Here is a 17,416-nt window from a genome sequence, read left to right on the forward strand (position 1 = left end):
AGAAGCAGGTTTAGGTGTCGCAAGCTTACTCAAAACAGAAGGTGAATCAAGTGCAAAGCTAGATGGCAATTCCTTACCTCCCCTCGTAGTTGAGGGATAAATTGTTGTCTTAGCGTCTTTCAAGTTCTTCATAGTGACCAGCAGATATAAATCCCAAGTGACTCAAAGAATAGAGCTTTGCTCCCCGGCAACGGCGCCAGAAAATAGTCTTGATAACCCACAAGTATAGGGGATCGCAACAGTTTTCGAGGGTAGAGTATTCAACCCAAATTTATTGATTCGACACAAGGGGAGCCAAAGAATATTCTCAAGTATTAGCAGTTGAGTTGTCAATTCAACCACACCTGGATAACTTAGTATCTGCAGCAAAGTATTTAGTAGCAAAGTAATATGATAGTAGTGGTAACGGTAACAAAGGTAATAGTTGCAAAAGTAATATTTTTGGTGTTTTGTAGTGATTGTAACGGTAGCAACGGAAAACTAAATAAGTGAAGAACAATATGTGAAAAGCTCGTAGGCATTGGACTAGTGACGGAGAATTATGCCGGATGTGGTTCATCATGTAACAATCATAACATAGGGTGACACATAACGAGCTCCAATTCATCAATGTAATGTAGGCATGTATTCCGAATATAGTCATACGTGCTTATGGTAGAGAACTTGCATGACATCTTTTGTCCTACCCTCCCGTGGTAGCGGGGTCCTAGCGGAAACTAAGGGATATTAAGGCCTCTTTTTAATAGAGTACCGGAACAAAGCATTAACACATAGTGAATACATGAACTCCTCAAACTATGGTCATCACCGGGAGTGGTCCCGATTATTGTCACTTCGGGGTTGCCGGATCATCACACATAGTAGGTAACTATAGACTTGCAAGATAGGATCAAGAACTCACATATATTCATCAAAACATAATAGGTTCAGATCTGAAATCATGGCACTTGGGCCCTAGTGACAAGCATTAAGCATAGCAAAGTCATATCAACATGAATCTCAGAACATAGTGGATACTAGGGATCAAACCCTAACAAAACTAACTCGATTACATCATAGATCTCATCCAACCCATCACCGTCCAGCAAGCCTACGATGGAATTACTCACGCTCGGCGGTGAGCATCATGAAATTGTCGATGGAGGATGGTTGATGATGACGACGGCGACGGATTCCCCTCTCCGGAGCCCCGAACGGGCTCCGGATCAGCCCTTCCGAGAGGTTTTAGGGCTTGGCGGCGGCTCCGTATCGTAAAACGCGATGAATCCTTCTCTGCGATTTTTTTGTCCCCGAAAGTGAATATATGGAGTTGGAGTTGAGGTAGGTGGAGCATCAGGGGGCCCACGAGGTAGGGGGGCGCGCCCTCCACCCTCGTGGACAGGGTGTGGGCCCCCTGACGTGGATTTTTCTACCAGTATTTTTCTTATTTTCCAAATAGATGTTCCGTGGAGTTTCAGGTCATTCCAAGAACTTTTGTTTCTGCACATAAATAACACCATGGAAAGTCTGCTGAAAACAGCGTCAGTCCTGGTTAGTTCCATTCAAATCATGCAAGTTAGAGTCCAAAACAAGGGCAAAAGTGTTTGGAAAAGTAGATACGACGGAGACGTATCAGCATCCAGTAGCTCGGCAACACGCTCCAGCAGTGCATCCTGGCCGCTCTCCATCAGCCTGCATCGCAGCAGCTCCCTTGCCACGGTGAGCGCTGCCCGCATGTTTGCTTGCTCCTGTCGCGAGTGCGGCGCCGTTGCTGCGGCGTGACTAGCTGCTCTCGCAGCGGCTCGTACTTGTCGTGGGGTGAGGGTGGACGGCGCCTGGCCACGCCGCCCGCGCCCGACGGAGTTCGGCGGCGCTCGTGCCGCCTGGAGCATGGGGTCGAGGTCTTCATGGGTAGGCGATGCTGCCCGGGCTGGCCAGGCCGCCCAGCGGTCGGATCTGGCCCTTGGGTCACCAGACATCGCGGCGGTGGAGCGTCGGCGAGTTGGTTGGTGGAGAAGAAGCCCCTGCGCACCCCTACCTGGCACGCCAAATGTCGGATGTGGGGTTCCGCTAAACACTTAAGGTTCAAACTCTGGGGTGCGCGCGAAGTCTTTCCCTCCTACCGATCTACGCCCTAGCTCACTAAGATCTCGTGGACGAACTCGACGAACTTGCAACACAGAAAGACGCGAGGTTTATACTGGTTCGGGCCACCGTTGTGGTGTAATACCCTACTCCAGTGTGGTGGTGGTGGATTTCCTCTTGGGATGATGATGAACGGTACAAGGGAAGAACAACCTCCTGAGGTTGAGGTGTTCTTGTGGCTAGGCTCTTGATCGGGTTGGATCAAGCTAAGATTCCCGCCTCCCACTATGGTGGCTAGCTCCACTTATATAGGCCCTAGTCCTCCTCCCAAATATCGAGCGGGAAGGGAGCCAACATCGGCGGGCAAATTTGAAGGGGGATAGCTAGTACAAGCTATCCTGACAAAAGCGGTCTTCGCCTGCGAAAAGCTCTGGTGGTGACGCTGCCTTGGGCTCCACGATGACCTCCGCCTTGCCGTCCTCCTAGTCTTGGTCTCGTTGCACCAATATAGCAACCTTTGCCTGATGCCTCGGTACTCTTCGCCTGCGCGGGCCTCCTTAGCACCAAAGAGGAAATAAGGACGCTGCGCGCGCTGGCGCCTGCCTGGTGTCGTTCGTCATGGCTCACGTCACGAGAGCCTCGTGAGGTTTGCCCCGCCTTGATATCTCCGCTCCTCGTGAGCCTGCCTGGCTAGGCCACTCCAGAGGAGGTCTTGCGTCGTCCGCCTCGCGAGGCTTGGACCCTCGCGAGGGTCTTGGATGCCTTGTTGATGAAGTTGGGCCGTACGGCCTGCTGGCTTAGCCATGCTGTGGGCCGCAGGCAGGCAAGTCTGGGGACCCCCGTTCCCAGAACGCCGACAAATACTTCAAGCATACTAACAGAGAAATCATGTCTTCTCAAAATAACATGGCCAAAGAAAGTTATCCCTACAAAATCATATAGTCTGGCTATGCTCTATCTTCATCACACAAAGTATTTAATCATGAACAACCCCGATGACAAGCCAAGCAATTGTTTCATACTTTTGATGTTCTCAAACCTTTTCAATCTTCACGCAATACATGAGCGTGAGCCATGGACATAGCACTATATGTGGAATAGAATGGTGGTTGTGGAGAAGACAAAAAAGGAGAAGATAGTCTCACATCAACTAGGCGTGTCAATGGGCTATGGAGATGCCCATCAATAAATATCAATGTGGGTGAGTAGGGATTGCCATGCAACAGATGCACTAGAGGTATAAGTGTATGAAAGCTCAGCAAAAGAAAGTAAGTGGGTGTGCATCCAACTCGCTTGCTCACGAAGACCTAGGGCATTTTGAGGAAGCCCATCATTGGAATATACAAGCCAAGTTCTATAATGTAAAATTCCCACTAGTATATGAAAGTGACAACATAGGAGACTCTCTATTATGAAGATCATGTTGCTACTTTGAAGAACAAGTGTGGCAAAAGGATAGTAACATTGTTCCTTCTCTCTTTTTCTCTCATTTTTTTTGTTTGGGCCTTTTTCTCTTTTTATGGCCTCTTTTTTCCTTTTCTTTTTTTTTTCGTCCGGAGTCTCATCCCGACTTGTGGGGGAATCATAGTCTGCATCATCCTTTCCTCACTTGGGACAATGCTCTAATAATGATGATCATCACACTTTTTATTTACTTACAACTCAAAAATTTCAACTCAATACTTGGAACAAAATATGACTATGTGAATGCCTCCGGCGGTGTACCGGGATATGCAATGAATCAAGAGTGACATGTATGAAAGAATTATAAAGGTTGCTTTGCCACAAATACGATGTCAACTACATCATCATGCAAAGCAATATGACAATGATGAAACGTGTCATAATAAACGGAACAGTGGTAAGTTACATGGCAATATATCTCGGAATGACTATGAAAATGCCATAATAGGTAGATATGGTGGCTGTTTTGAGGAAGGTATATGGTGGGTGTATGATACCAGCGAAAGGTGCGCGGTATTAGAGAGGCTAGCAATGGTGGAAGGGTGAGAGTGCGTATAATCCATGGACTCAACATTAGTCATAAAGAACTCACATACTTATTGCAAAAATCTATTAGTCATCGAAACGAAGTACTACGCGCATGCTCCTAGGGGGATAGATTGGTAGGAAAATACCATCGCTCGTCCCCGACCGCCACTCATAAGGAAGACAATCAATAAATAAATCATGCTCCGACTTCATCACATAACGGTTCACCATACGTGCATGCTATGAGAATCACAAACTTTAGAACAAGTATTTCTCAAATTCACAACTACTCAACTAGCATGACTCTAATATCACCATCTTCATATCTCAAAACAATTATCAAGTATCAAACTTCTCATAGTATTCAATGCACTTTATATGATAGTTTTTATTATACCCATCTTGGATGTTCATCATATTAGGACTAATTTTATAGCCAAAGCAAACTACCATGCTGTTCTAAAAGACTCTCAAAATAATATAAGTGAAGCATGAGAGATCAATAATTTCTATAAAATAAAACCACCACCGTGCTCTATAAAGATATAAGTGAAGCACTAGAGCAAAATTATCTAGCTCAAAAGATATAAGTGCAGCACATAGAGTATTCTAATAAATTCCGATTCATGTGTGTCTCTCCCAAAAGGTGTGTACAACAAATATGATTGTGGTAAATAAAAAACAAAGACTCAAATCATACAAGATGCTCCAAGCAAAAACACATATCATGTGGTGAATAAAAATATAGCCTCAAGTAAAGTTACCGATAGACGAAGACGAAAGAGGGGATGCCTTCTGGGGCATCCCCAAGCTTGGGCTTTTGGTTGTCCTTGAATTTTACCTTGGGGTGCCTTGGGCACCCCCAAGCTTAGGCTCTTGCCACTCCTTATTCCATAATCCATCAAATCTTTACCAAAAACTTGAAAACTTCACAACACAAAACTCAACAAAAAATCTTATGAGCTCCGTTAGTATAAGAAAACAAATCACCACCATAAGGTAATGTAATGAACTCATTCTTTATTTATATTGGTGTTAAACCTACTGTATTCCAACTTCTCTATGGTTTATACCCTCCGATACTAGCCATAGATTCATCAAAATAAGCAAACAACACACGAAAAACAGAATCTGTCAAAAACAGAACAGTCTGTAGCAATCAGATTTGTTCGAATACTTATGTAACTCAAACAGTTCTGAAAAACTAGGACAACGTGGACAATTTTTATATTGATCTACTTCAAAAAGAATTGGTATTTTATCATGTTCTGGTGAATTTTAACAATTGTTTTCGTGAGCGCAAAGTTTCTGTCTTTTTCAGCAAGATCAAACAACTATCACCCAAGAAGATCCTATTGGTTCTACTTGGCACAAACACTAATTAAAACATGAAAACACATCTTAACAGAAGCTAGATGAATTATTTATTACTAAACAGAACCGAAAATCAAGAAACAAAAATAAAATTGGGTTGCCTCCCAACAAGCACTATCGTTTAAAGCCCCTAGCTAAGCATTGATAATTTCGATGATGCTCACATGAAAGACAAGATTTGAAGCACAAAGAGAGCATCTTAAAATACGTGACAAACACATCTAAGTCTAACATACTTCCTATGCATAGGCATCTTATAGGCAAACAAATTATCAAGGCAAGCAAAAACTAGCATATGCATGGAAGAAGAAAGAGAATTTATAGTATAATCATTGCAATCATGCTTTTTATCGAAGGAACTACCAAGTATGGGTGCAATAGCAACGATCTCATGTTTAACATAAGGAACTATAGCAAATTCATCTTCGTAAATATTGTTATCATGGCCACAAGAATAGCAAGCATCACGTTCATCAAGGGATATTTCAATCAAATTATCATTATCTATAGATTCGTGCATATCATTATTTTCTTCCAAAGCAACGGTCATTATCTCCATAAATTCTTTGACATAGACATTATGAGCATAGTTTTCATAGCAATATTTAAGTATGTCAAAATTTTCAGATTCGTAGAGAGTAATATCATACTTTTCAATCAAAGAAGCAACTTCATAAGCACCCTTAAAAGCAACAAATTCTTCAATTTGTTCGATATCATAGTAACTATAAACACCTTTTTCATAAGAAGATAAGATTTTGTTTTCATTAAACTCACATAGGTAGGGAAGGTGTTTTTTAGGGTTCTTAGAGCAACAAGTAAAATCTTAAATTTCACAAATATTCCAAGCATAACACAGCAATCTGTTTATTTGATCCCAAAAGAGTCTCCCTTTTTCAGACAAACGGTGACGCACAAAATGAGCATGCTCATCTAAAGATTTTCCATCAACTAGGCTAGTTGGGGTTTCAGCATGAGTGCATAAGGATCAAAGATGATCCAAGTAGAACACTTTAAGTGGATCCATATCAATAGATTTTTAGCAAGCAAAGATGCAAGAAAATAGAAGGCACGTGGAAACACAAACAAAAAGACATACGGGAAGAAGGGCGAAGAAAAGGCAAAGGTGAAGTGGGCGAGAGGAAAACGAGAGGCAAATGGCAAATAATGTCATGCGAGGGATAAGAGTTGTGATGGGTACTTGGTATGCCTTGACTTGGCGTAGATCTCCCCGGCAACGGCGCCAGAAATCGCTCGTTGGCGGGAGATCAAATCTTGACTTGACTTGGTGTAAATCTCCCGGGCAACGGCGCCAGAAATCCTTCTTACTACCTCTTGAGCACTGCGTTGGTTTTCCCTTGAAGAGGAAAGGGTGATGCAGCAAAGTAGCGTAAGTATTTCCCTCAGTTTTTGAGAGCCAAGGTATCAATCCAGTAGGAGACTACACGCAAGTCGCCTCGTACCTACACAAACAAATAAGAACCTTGCAACCAACGCAATAAAGGGGTTTTCAATCCTTTCACGGCCACTTGCAAAAGTGAGATCTGATAGAGATAATAAGATAAATATTTTTGGTATTTTTTCTGATATAGATTGGAAAGTAAAGATTGCAAAATAAAATAGACCGGAAACTTATATGATGGAAAATAGACCTGGGGGCCATAGGTTCCACTAGTGGCTTCTCTCAAGATAGCATAAGTATTACGGTGGGTGAACAAATTACTGTCGAGCAATTGATAGAAAAGTGCATAATTATGAGAATATATAGGCATGATCATGTATATAGGCATCACGTCCGCGACAAGTAGACCGAAATGATTCTGCATCTACTACTATTACTCCACACATCGACCACTATCCAGCATGCATCTAGAGTATTAAGTTCATAAGAACAGAGTAACGCGTTAGGCAAGATGACATGATGTAGAGGGATAAACTCAAGCAATATGATATACACCCCATCTTTTTATCCTCGATGGCAACAATACAATGCGTGCCTTGTTGCCCCTGCTATCACTGGGAAAGGACACCGCAAGATTGAACTCAAAGCTAAGCACTTCTCCCATTGCAAGAAAGATCAATCTAGTAGGCCAAACCAAACTTATAATTCAAAGAGACTTGCAAAGATAACAAATCATACATAAAAGAATTCAGAGGAGATTCAAATATTGTTCATAGATAATCTTGATCATAAACCCACAATTCATCGGATCTCGCAGACTAAGGCATAGCCTAGTGGAGGGAAGGGGCTGATGCCTTCCCACCCACCCAGGTTCAAGGCATGGTACTTGCAATTTGGGTTTGTTGCACCAATTATACTGTAGGGGGTTCCATTACAGTATTTCTGTCAAAAAAAAATTCATCGGATCTCAACAAACACACCGCAAAAAGAATTACATCGAATAGATCTCCAAGAGAATCGAGGAGAACTTTGTATTGAGATCCAAAGAGAGAAAAGAAGCCATCTAGATAATAACTATGGACCCGAAGGTATGTGGTATACTACTCACACATCATCGGAGAGGCTATGGTGTTGATGTAGAAGCCCTCCATGATCGATTCCCCCTCCGCCAGAGTGCCGGAAAAGGCCCCAAGATGGGATCTCACGGGTACAGAAGGTTGCGGCGGTGGAAATAGGGTTTCGTGGTGCTCCTGGATGTTTTTGGGGTATATGGGTATATGGGTATATATATAGGTGGAAGAAGTAGGTCGGTGGAGCTGCGAGGGGCCCACGGGGGTGGGGGCGTGCCCAGGGGGCAGGCACGCCTCCCTGCCTTGTGGCCTCCTCGCTTCTTTCTTGACGTCCACTCCAAGTCCCCTGGATCACGTTTGTTCCACAAATAACTCTCGCGAAGGTTTCATTCCGTTTGGACCCCGTTTGATATTCCTTTTCCGCGAAACACTGAAATAGGCAAAAAACAGCAATTTGCGCTGGGCCTTCGGTTAATAGGTTAGTCCCAAAAATAATATAAAAGTGCTTAGCAAAGCCCATTAAACATCCAAAACAGATAATTTAATAGCATGGAACAATAAAAAATTATAGATACGTTGGAGACGTATCAGTACTACCCATAGATTCATCAAAATAAGCAAACAACACATAGAAAACAGAATCTGTCAAAAACAGAACAATCTGTAGTAATCTGTAACTCTCGAATACTTATATAACTCCAAAAATTCTAAAACATTACGACAACCTGGGAAATTTGTGTACCAATCTTGTGCAAAAAGAATCAGATCAAAAGCACACTTCTGTAACAACTGAAAATTATTTTCCTGGGCGCAAAAGTTTCTGTTTTTCAGCAAGATCAAAACAACTATCACTGTAAGCCATCCAAAAGGTCTTACTTGGCACAAACACTAATTAAAACACAAAAACACATCTAACCAGAGGCTATATGAATTATTTATTGAAAAACAGAACCAAAAAGCAAAGAACAAAAATAAAAATGGGCTGCCTCCCAACAAGCGCTATTGTTTAACGCTTTTGCGAACTCATAAATTCCCAGGTATTGTCATCTTTGGTATGCAATCCATAAGTAGCTCTCATAATAGATTTATATGGCAACTTAATTTTCTTTCTAGGAAAGTATTCCATGCCCTTCCTTAACAGAAATTGAAATCTAATATTTCCTTCTTTCATATCAATAATTGCACCAATCGTTCTAAAGAAAGGTCTACCAAGAATAATAGGACATGTAGGATTGCAATCTATATCAAGAATAATGAAATCTAAGGGAACATAATTCCTATTTGTAACAGTAAGAACATCATTAATTCTTCCCATAGGTTTCTTAATAGTGGAATCTGCAAGATGCAAATTTAAAGAACAATCATCAAATTCACGGAAACCTAACACATCACATAAAGTTTTTGGAATCGTGGAAATGCTAGCACCCAAATCACACAAACCATGTCACTCATAATATTTAATCTTAATATTAATAATAGGTTCCCACTCATCATAAAGTTTTATAGGGATAGAAACTTCCAATTCAAGCTTTTCTTCAAAAGATTGCATCATAGCATCAATGATATGTTTAGTAAAAGCTTTGTTTTGATTATAAGCATGAGGAGAATTCAACATGGATTGCAACAAGGAAATACAATCTATTAAAGAACAATTATCATAATTAAATTCCTTGAAATCCAAAAGAGTGGGTCCATTTCTACTTAAAGTTTTGACCTCTCCAATCCCACTTTTACCAATTTTTGCATCAAGATCTAAAAACTCCGAATCATTGGGACGCCTTTTAACTAAAGTTGACTCATATCTAGTCCCATCTTTATCAAGATTTATGTTGGAAAACAAAGATTCAATAGGAGTCACATCAATCACTTTAAGATCTTCATCATTATTTTCACGAAAACTAGAAGAACATGTTTTTACAAACCAATCTCATTGAGCACACATCTTAGCGGTTCTTTCTTTGGACTGATCAATGGAGATTCTCATAGCCTTTAGAGATTTATTGATATCATGCTTGGGTGGAATAGATATAATTTTCAAAGAATCAACATCAAGAGAAATTCTATCCAGGTTCCTAGCCAAATCATCAATCTTAAGCAATTTTTCTTCAACCAAAGCATTAAAATTCTTTTGCAAACTCATAAATTCTTTAACACTATTCTCAAAATCAGAGGGCATATTATTATAATTTCCATAAGAATTTTTGTAGTAAGTACCATAATTATTAGAGGAATTACTAGGAAATGGCCAATGATTAAAATTACCTCTATACGTGTTATTACCAAAATTGTTCCTACCAAGAAAATTCACATCCATAGATTCATTATTATTATCAATCAAAGTATACAAAGGCATATCATTAGGATCAATATAAGCACTCTTGCTAGCCAATAATTTTATAAGTTCATCCATCTTTCCACTCAAAACATTAATCTCTTCAATCGCATGCACTTTTTTACTAGTGGAAGATCTTTCGGCGTGCCATTGAGAATAATTAACCATAATATTATCTAGGAGTTTAGTAGCTTCCCATAGAGTAATTTCCATAAAAGTACCTCCCGTGGCCGAATCTAAAAGATTTCTAGAAGCAAAATTCAATCCGGCACAATTTTTTTGTATAATCATCCACAAATTCAAACCACGAGTAGGGCAATTTCGTATCATCAATTTCATCCTCTCCCAAGATTGTGCAACATGTTCATGATCAAGTTGCTGAAAATTCATAATATCGTTCTTAAGGGAGATGATCTTAGCGGGAGGAAAATACTTGGAAATAAAAGCATTTTTACACTTATTCCATGAATCAATACTATTTTTAGGCAAAGATGAAAACCAAGTTTTAGCACGATCTCGAAGTGAGAACGGAAATAGCTTCAATTTAAAAATATCAATATCCACATATTTTTTCTTTTGCATATCACACAACTCAACAAAATTATTAAGATGGGATGCGACATCTTCACTACGAAGGCCGGAAAATTGATCTTTCATAACAAGATTCAGCAAAGCAGCATTTATTTCATAAGATTTCGCACAAGTGGCGGGAGCATTGGGAGTACTCATAAAATCATTGTTATTAGTATTGGAAAAGTCACACAATTTGGTATTCTCTTGAGCCATCGTGACAAAGCAAACAATCTAACACACGAGCACACAAAAAGCAAACGAAGAAGACGAACGGAAGAGGGGCGAAGAAAAATGCAAATCTTTTCAAAAATTGTTTTAGAAGTGGGGAGAGGAAAACGAGAGGAAAATGGCGAATAATGTAATGCAAGAGATGAGAGTTTATGATGGGTACTTCATATGTCTTGACTTGGCATAGATTGAAGGAAATATGCTCTAGAGGCAATAATAAAGTTGTTATTTATATTTCCTTATATCATGATAAATATATATTATTCATGCTAGAATTGTATTAACCGGAAACTTGATACATGTGTTGATACATAGACAAAATAGTGTCCCTAGTAAGCCTCTACTAGACTAGCTCGTTTATAAAAGATGGTTAAGTTTCCTAACCATAGACATGTGTTGTCATTTGATGAATGGGATCACATCATTAGGAGAATGATGTGATGGACAAGACCCATACGTTAGCTTAGCATAATGATCGTTAAGTTTTATTGCTATTGCTTTCTTCATGACTTATACATATGTTCCTTTGACTATGAGATTATGCAACTCCCGAATACCGGAGGAATACCTTGTGCGCTATCAAACGTCACAACATAAATGGGTGATTATAAAGATGCTCTACAGGTATCTCCGAAGGTGTTTTGTTGGGTTGGCATAGATCGAGATTAGGATTTGTCACTCCGAATATCAGAGAGGTATCTCTGGGCCCTCTCGGTAATGCACATCATAATAAGCCTTGCAAGCAATGTGACTAAAGAGTTAGTTACGGGATGATGCATTACGAAATGAGTAAAGAGACTTTCCGGTAATGAGATTGAACTTGGTATGAGGATACCGACGATCGAATCTCGGGCAAGTAACATACCTATGACAAGGGAATAACATATGTTGCCATTACAGTTCGACCGATAAAGATCTTCGTAGAATATGTGGGAGCCAATATAATCATCCAGATTCTGCTATTGGTTATTGACCAGAGAGGTGTCTCGGTCATGTCTACATAGTTCTCGAACCCGTAGGGTCCGCACGCTTAACGTTCGATGACGATTTGTTATTATATGAGTTATGTGATTTGGTGGCCGAATGTTGGAGTCCCGGATGAGATCACGGACATAACGGGGAGTCTCGAAATGGTCGAGAGGTAAAGATTTATATATAGGACGATGGTATTCGGACACCGGAAGTGTTCCGGGAAGCACCGAGTACTTATCAGGTCACTGGAAGGGGTTCAGGGCACCCCCGGCAAAAGATATGGGCCTTATGGGCCAAGAGGGGAAACACACCAGCCACAAAGGGGCTGGTGCGCCCCCCATATGGGCTGGCCAAATTGGAGAAGGAAAGGGGAAGGAGGAAAGGAAAAAGGGAATAGGAATCCCCCTTCCCCCTCTTCCCTTCCTACTCCGAATAGGAATAGGAAAGGGGGGAGGCCGAATTGGGAGGTGCCCTAGTAGGATTCCTCCTACTTGGGGCGCCCCCTTGGCTGCCTCTCCTCCCCTCCAACCTATATATATATATATATATATATATATATATATATATATATATATATATGAAGGGGGGCACCGCTAGAACACACACCAACAATTGTTAGCCGTGTGCGGCGCCCCCTCCACAGTTTACGCCTCCGGTCATATCTTCGTAGTGCTTAGGTGAAGCCCTGCGCGGATCACTTCACCATCACCATCACCACGCCGTCGTGCTGAGGAACTCTCCCTCGACACTTTGCTGGATCAAGAGTTCAAGGGACGTCATCGAGTTGAACATGTGCAGAACTCGGAGGTGCCATACGTTCGGTGCTTGATCGGTCGGAACAAGAAGAAGTTCTACTGCATCAACTGCGTTGTCAAATGCTTCCGCTTTCGGTCTACGAGGCTGCATGGACACACTCCCCCCCTCTCATTGCTATGCATCTCCCAGATAGATCTTGCATGGACGTAGGAATTTTTTTGAAATTGCATGCTACGTTCCCCAACAGTGGCATCTGAGCCAGGTTTATGTGTAGCTGATATGCACGAGTAGAACACATAGAGTTGTGGGCGATGATAGTCATACTGCTTACCACCAACGTCTTATTTTGATTTGGCGGTATTGTTGGATGAAGTGGCCCGGACCAACCTTACATGACCACGTTCATGAGACCGGTTCCACCGATAACTACGACCGGTCCTTGTTGAAGGTTAAAACAACAAACTTGACAAAACATCATTGTGGTTTTGATGCGTAGGTAAGAATTGTTCTTACTACAAGCCCGTAGCAGCCACGTAAAACTTGAAACAACAAAGTAGAGGACGTCCAACTTTTTTTTGCAGGGCATGTTGTGATGTGATATGGTCAAGACATGATGTGATATATGTTGTTGTATGGGATGATCATGTTTTGTAAAAGTTATCGGCAACTGGCAGGAGCCTTATGGTTGTCCCTTTATTGTATGAAATGCAATCGCCATGTAATTGCTTTACTTTATCACTATGCGTTAGCGATAGTTGTAGAAGAAATATTTGGCGAGACGACAACGACGCTACGATGGAGATCAAGGTGTCAAGCCGGTGACGATGGAGATCATGACGGTGCTTTGTAGATGGAGATCAAAGGCACAAGATGATGATGGCCATATCATGTCACATATTTAGATTGCATGTGATGTTTATCTTTTATGCATCTTATTTTTCTTAGTACGACAGTAGCATTATAAGATTATCCCTTACTAAAATTTCAAGGTATAAGTGTTCTCCCTAAGTATGCACCATTGCGACAGTTCGTCATGCCGAGACACCACGTGATGATCGGGTGTGATAAGCTCTACGTTCACATACAACGGGTGCAAGACAGTTTTGCACGTGCGGAATACTCAGGTTAAACTTGACGAGCCTAGCATGTACAGACATGGCCTCAGAACACTAGAGACCGAAAGGTCGAATGTGAATCATATAGTAGATATTATCAACATAGAGATGTTCACCATTGAAAACTACTCCATCTCACGTGATGATCGGACGTGGTTTAGTTGATTTGGATCACGTGATCATTTAGATGACTCGAGGGATGTCTATCTAAGTGGGAGTTCTTAAGTAATATGATTAATTGAACTTAATTTATCATGAACTTAGTCTTGATAGTTTTTGCATATCTATGTTGTAGATAAATGGCTCGTGCTACCGTTCCCTTGAATTTTAATGCGTTCCTAGAGAAACCTAATTTGAAAGATGATGGCGGCAACTACACGGACTGGGTCCGTAACTTGAGGATTATCCTCATTGCTGCACAAAAGAATTATGTTCTTGATGCACCTCTAGGTGTGCCACCCCCTCCAGCAATTGCGGACATTGTGAATGTTTTGCAATCGCGTGTTGATGACTACTCGATAGTTTAGTGTGGCATGCTTTACGGCTTAGAATCGGGACTTCAAAGACATTTTGAACGTCATGGAGCATATGAGATGTTCCAGGAGTTGAAGTTAATATTTCAAGCAAATGTCCGAGTTGAGAGATATGAAGTCTCCAACAAGTTCTATAGCTGCAAGATGGAGGAGAACAGTTCTGTCAGTGAACACATACTCAGAATGTCTGGGTACCATAACCACTTGACTCAGCTGGGAGTTAATCTTCCTGATGATAGTGTTCTTGACAGAGTTCTTCAATCACTGCCACCAAGCTATAAAGGCTTCCTGATGAACTATAATATGCAAGGGAAGGAGAAGACTATTCCCGAGCTCTTTGCAATGCTCAAAGCTGCGGAGGAAGAAATGAAGAAGGAGCATCAAGTGTTGATGGTTAAAAAGACCACTAGTTTCAAGAAAAAGGGAAAAGGAAAGAAGGGGAACTTCAAGAAGAATGGCAAGCAAGTTGCCACTCCCGAGAAGAAGCCTAAATCTGGACCTAAGCCTGAAACTGAGTGCTTCTACTGCAAAGGGATTGGTCACTGGAAGCAGAACTGCCCCAAGTATTTGGCGAATAAGAAAGATGGCAAAGTGAACAAAGGTATATTTGATATACATGTTATTGGTGTGTACCTTACTAATGCTCGTAGTAGTGCCTGGGTATTTGATACCGGTTCGGTTGCTCATATTTGTAACTCAAAACAGGGGCTACGGATTAAATGAAGATTGGCTAAGGACGAGGTGACGATGCGCGTCGGGAATGGTTCCAAGGTCCATGTGATTGCCATCGGCATGCTACCTCTACATCTAACTTTAGGATTAGTTTTAGACCTGAATAATTGTTATTTGGTGCCAGCGTTGAGCATGAACATCATATTTGGATCTTGTTTAATGCGAGACGGTTATTCATTTAAATCAAAGAATAATGGTTGTTCTATTTATATGAGTAATATCTTTTATGGTCATGCACCCTTGAAGAGTGGTCAATTTTGGTTGAATCTCAATCGTGGTGATACACATATTCATAATATTGATGCCAAAAGATGCAAAGTTGATAATGATAGTGCAACATATTTGTGGCACTGTCGTTTAGGTCATATTGGTGTAAAGCGCATGAAGAAACTCCATGCAGATGGACTTTTGGAATCACTTGATTATGAATCATTTAATGCTTGCGAACCATGCCTCATGGGCAAGATGGCTAAGACTCCGTTCTTCGGAACAATGGAGCGAGCTACTGACTTATTGGAAATAATACATACCGATGTATGCGGTCCGACGAGTGTTGAGGCTCGCGGAGGGTATCATTATTTTCTGACCTTCACAGATGATTTGAGCAGATATGGGTATATCTACTTAATGAAGCACAAATCTGAAACATTTGAAAAGTTCAAAGAATTTCAGAGTGAAGTGGAGAATCATCGTAACAAGAAAATAAAGTTTCTACGATCTGATCGCGGAGGCGAATATTTGAGTTATGAGTTCGGCCTTCATTTAAAACAATGTGGAATAGTTTCACAACTCACGCCACCAGGAACACCACAGCGTATTGGTGTGTCCGAATATCGTAATCGTACTTTATTAGAAATGGTGCGATCTATGATGTCTCTTATCGATTTACCGCTATCGTTTTGGGGTTATGCATTAGAGACAGCTGCATTCACTTTAAGTAGGGCACCGTCTAAATCCATTGAGACAATAGAGTATGAACTGTTGTTTGGCAAGAAACCTAAGCTGTCGTTTCTTAAAGTTTGGGGTTGCGATGCTTATGTGAAAAAGCTTCAGCCTGATAAGCTCGAACCCAAATCGGAGAAGTGCATCTTCATAGGATACCCAAAAGAGACTGTTGGGTACACCTTATCACAGATCCGAAGGCAAGATCTTTGTTGCTAAGAATGGATCCTTTCTAGAGAAGGAGTTTCTCTCGAAAGAAGTGAGTGGGAGGAAAGTAGAACTTGATGAGGTAATTGTACCTTCTCTTGAAATGGAAAGTAGTTCATCACAGAAATCAGTTCCAGTGATGCCTACACCAATTAGTGAGGAAGCTAATGATAATGATCATCAAACTTCAGATGAAGTTTCTACCGAACCTCATAGGTCAACCAGAGCACGTTCCGCACCAGAGTGGTACGGTAATCCTGTTATGAAAGTCATGTTACTAGACCATGACGAACCTACGAACTATGAGGAAGCGATGATGAGCCCAGATCCCGCAAAATGGCTTGAGGCCATGAAATCTGAGATGGGATCCATGTATGAGAACAAAGTATGGTCTTTGGTGGACTTGCCCGATGATCGGCAAGCCATAGAGAATAAATGGATCTTCAAGAAGTAGACTAACGCTGATGGTAATGTTACTGTCTACAAAGCTCGACTTGTCGCGAAAGGTTTTCGATAAGTTCAAGGAGTTGACTACGATGAGACCTTCTCACCCGTAGCGATGCTTAAGTCTGTCCGAATCATGTTAGCAATTGCCGCATTTTATGATTATGAAATCTGGCAAATGGATGTCAAAACTGCATTCCTTAATGGATTTCTTAAAGAAGAGTTGTATATGATGCAACCAAAAGATTTTGTCGACCCTAAAGGTGCTAACAAAGTGTGCAAACTCCAACGATCCATTATGGACTGGTGCAAGCCTCTCGAAGTTGGAATATACGCTTTGATGAAGTGATCAAAGCATATGGTTTTATATAGACTTTTGGAGAAGCCTGTATTTACAAGAAAGTGAGTGGGAGCTCTGTAGCATTTCTAATATTACATGTGGATGACATATTGTTGATTGGAAATGATATAGTATTTCTGGATAGCATAAAAGGATACTTGAATAAGAGATTTTCAATGAAAGACCTCAGTGAAGCTGCTTATATATTGGTTTCAAGATCTATAGAGATAGATCAAGACGCTTAATTGGACTTTCACAAAGCACATACCTTGATAAAGTTTTGAAGAAGTTCAAAATGGATCAGTCAAAGAAAGGTTTCTTGCCTGTGTTATAAGGTGTG

The sequence above is a fragment of the Triticum aestivum genome, chromosome 2D (assembly GCF_018294505.1).
Source record: "Triticum aestivum cultivar Chinese Spring chromosome 2D, IWGSC CS RefSeq v2.1, whole genome shotgun sequence".
Lineage (NCBI taxonomy): Eukaryota > Viridiplantae > Streptophyta > Magnoliopsida > Poales > Poaceae > Triticum > Triticum aestivum.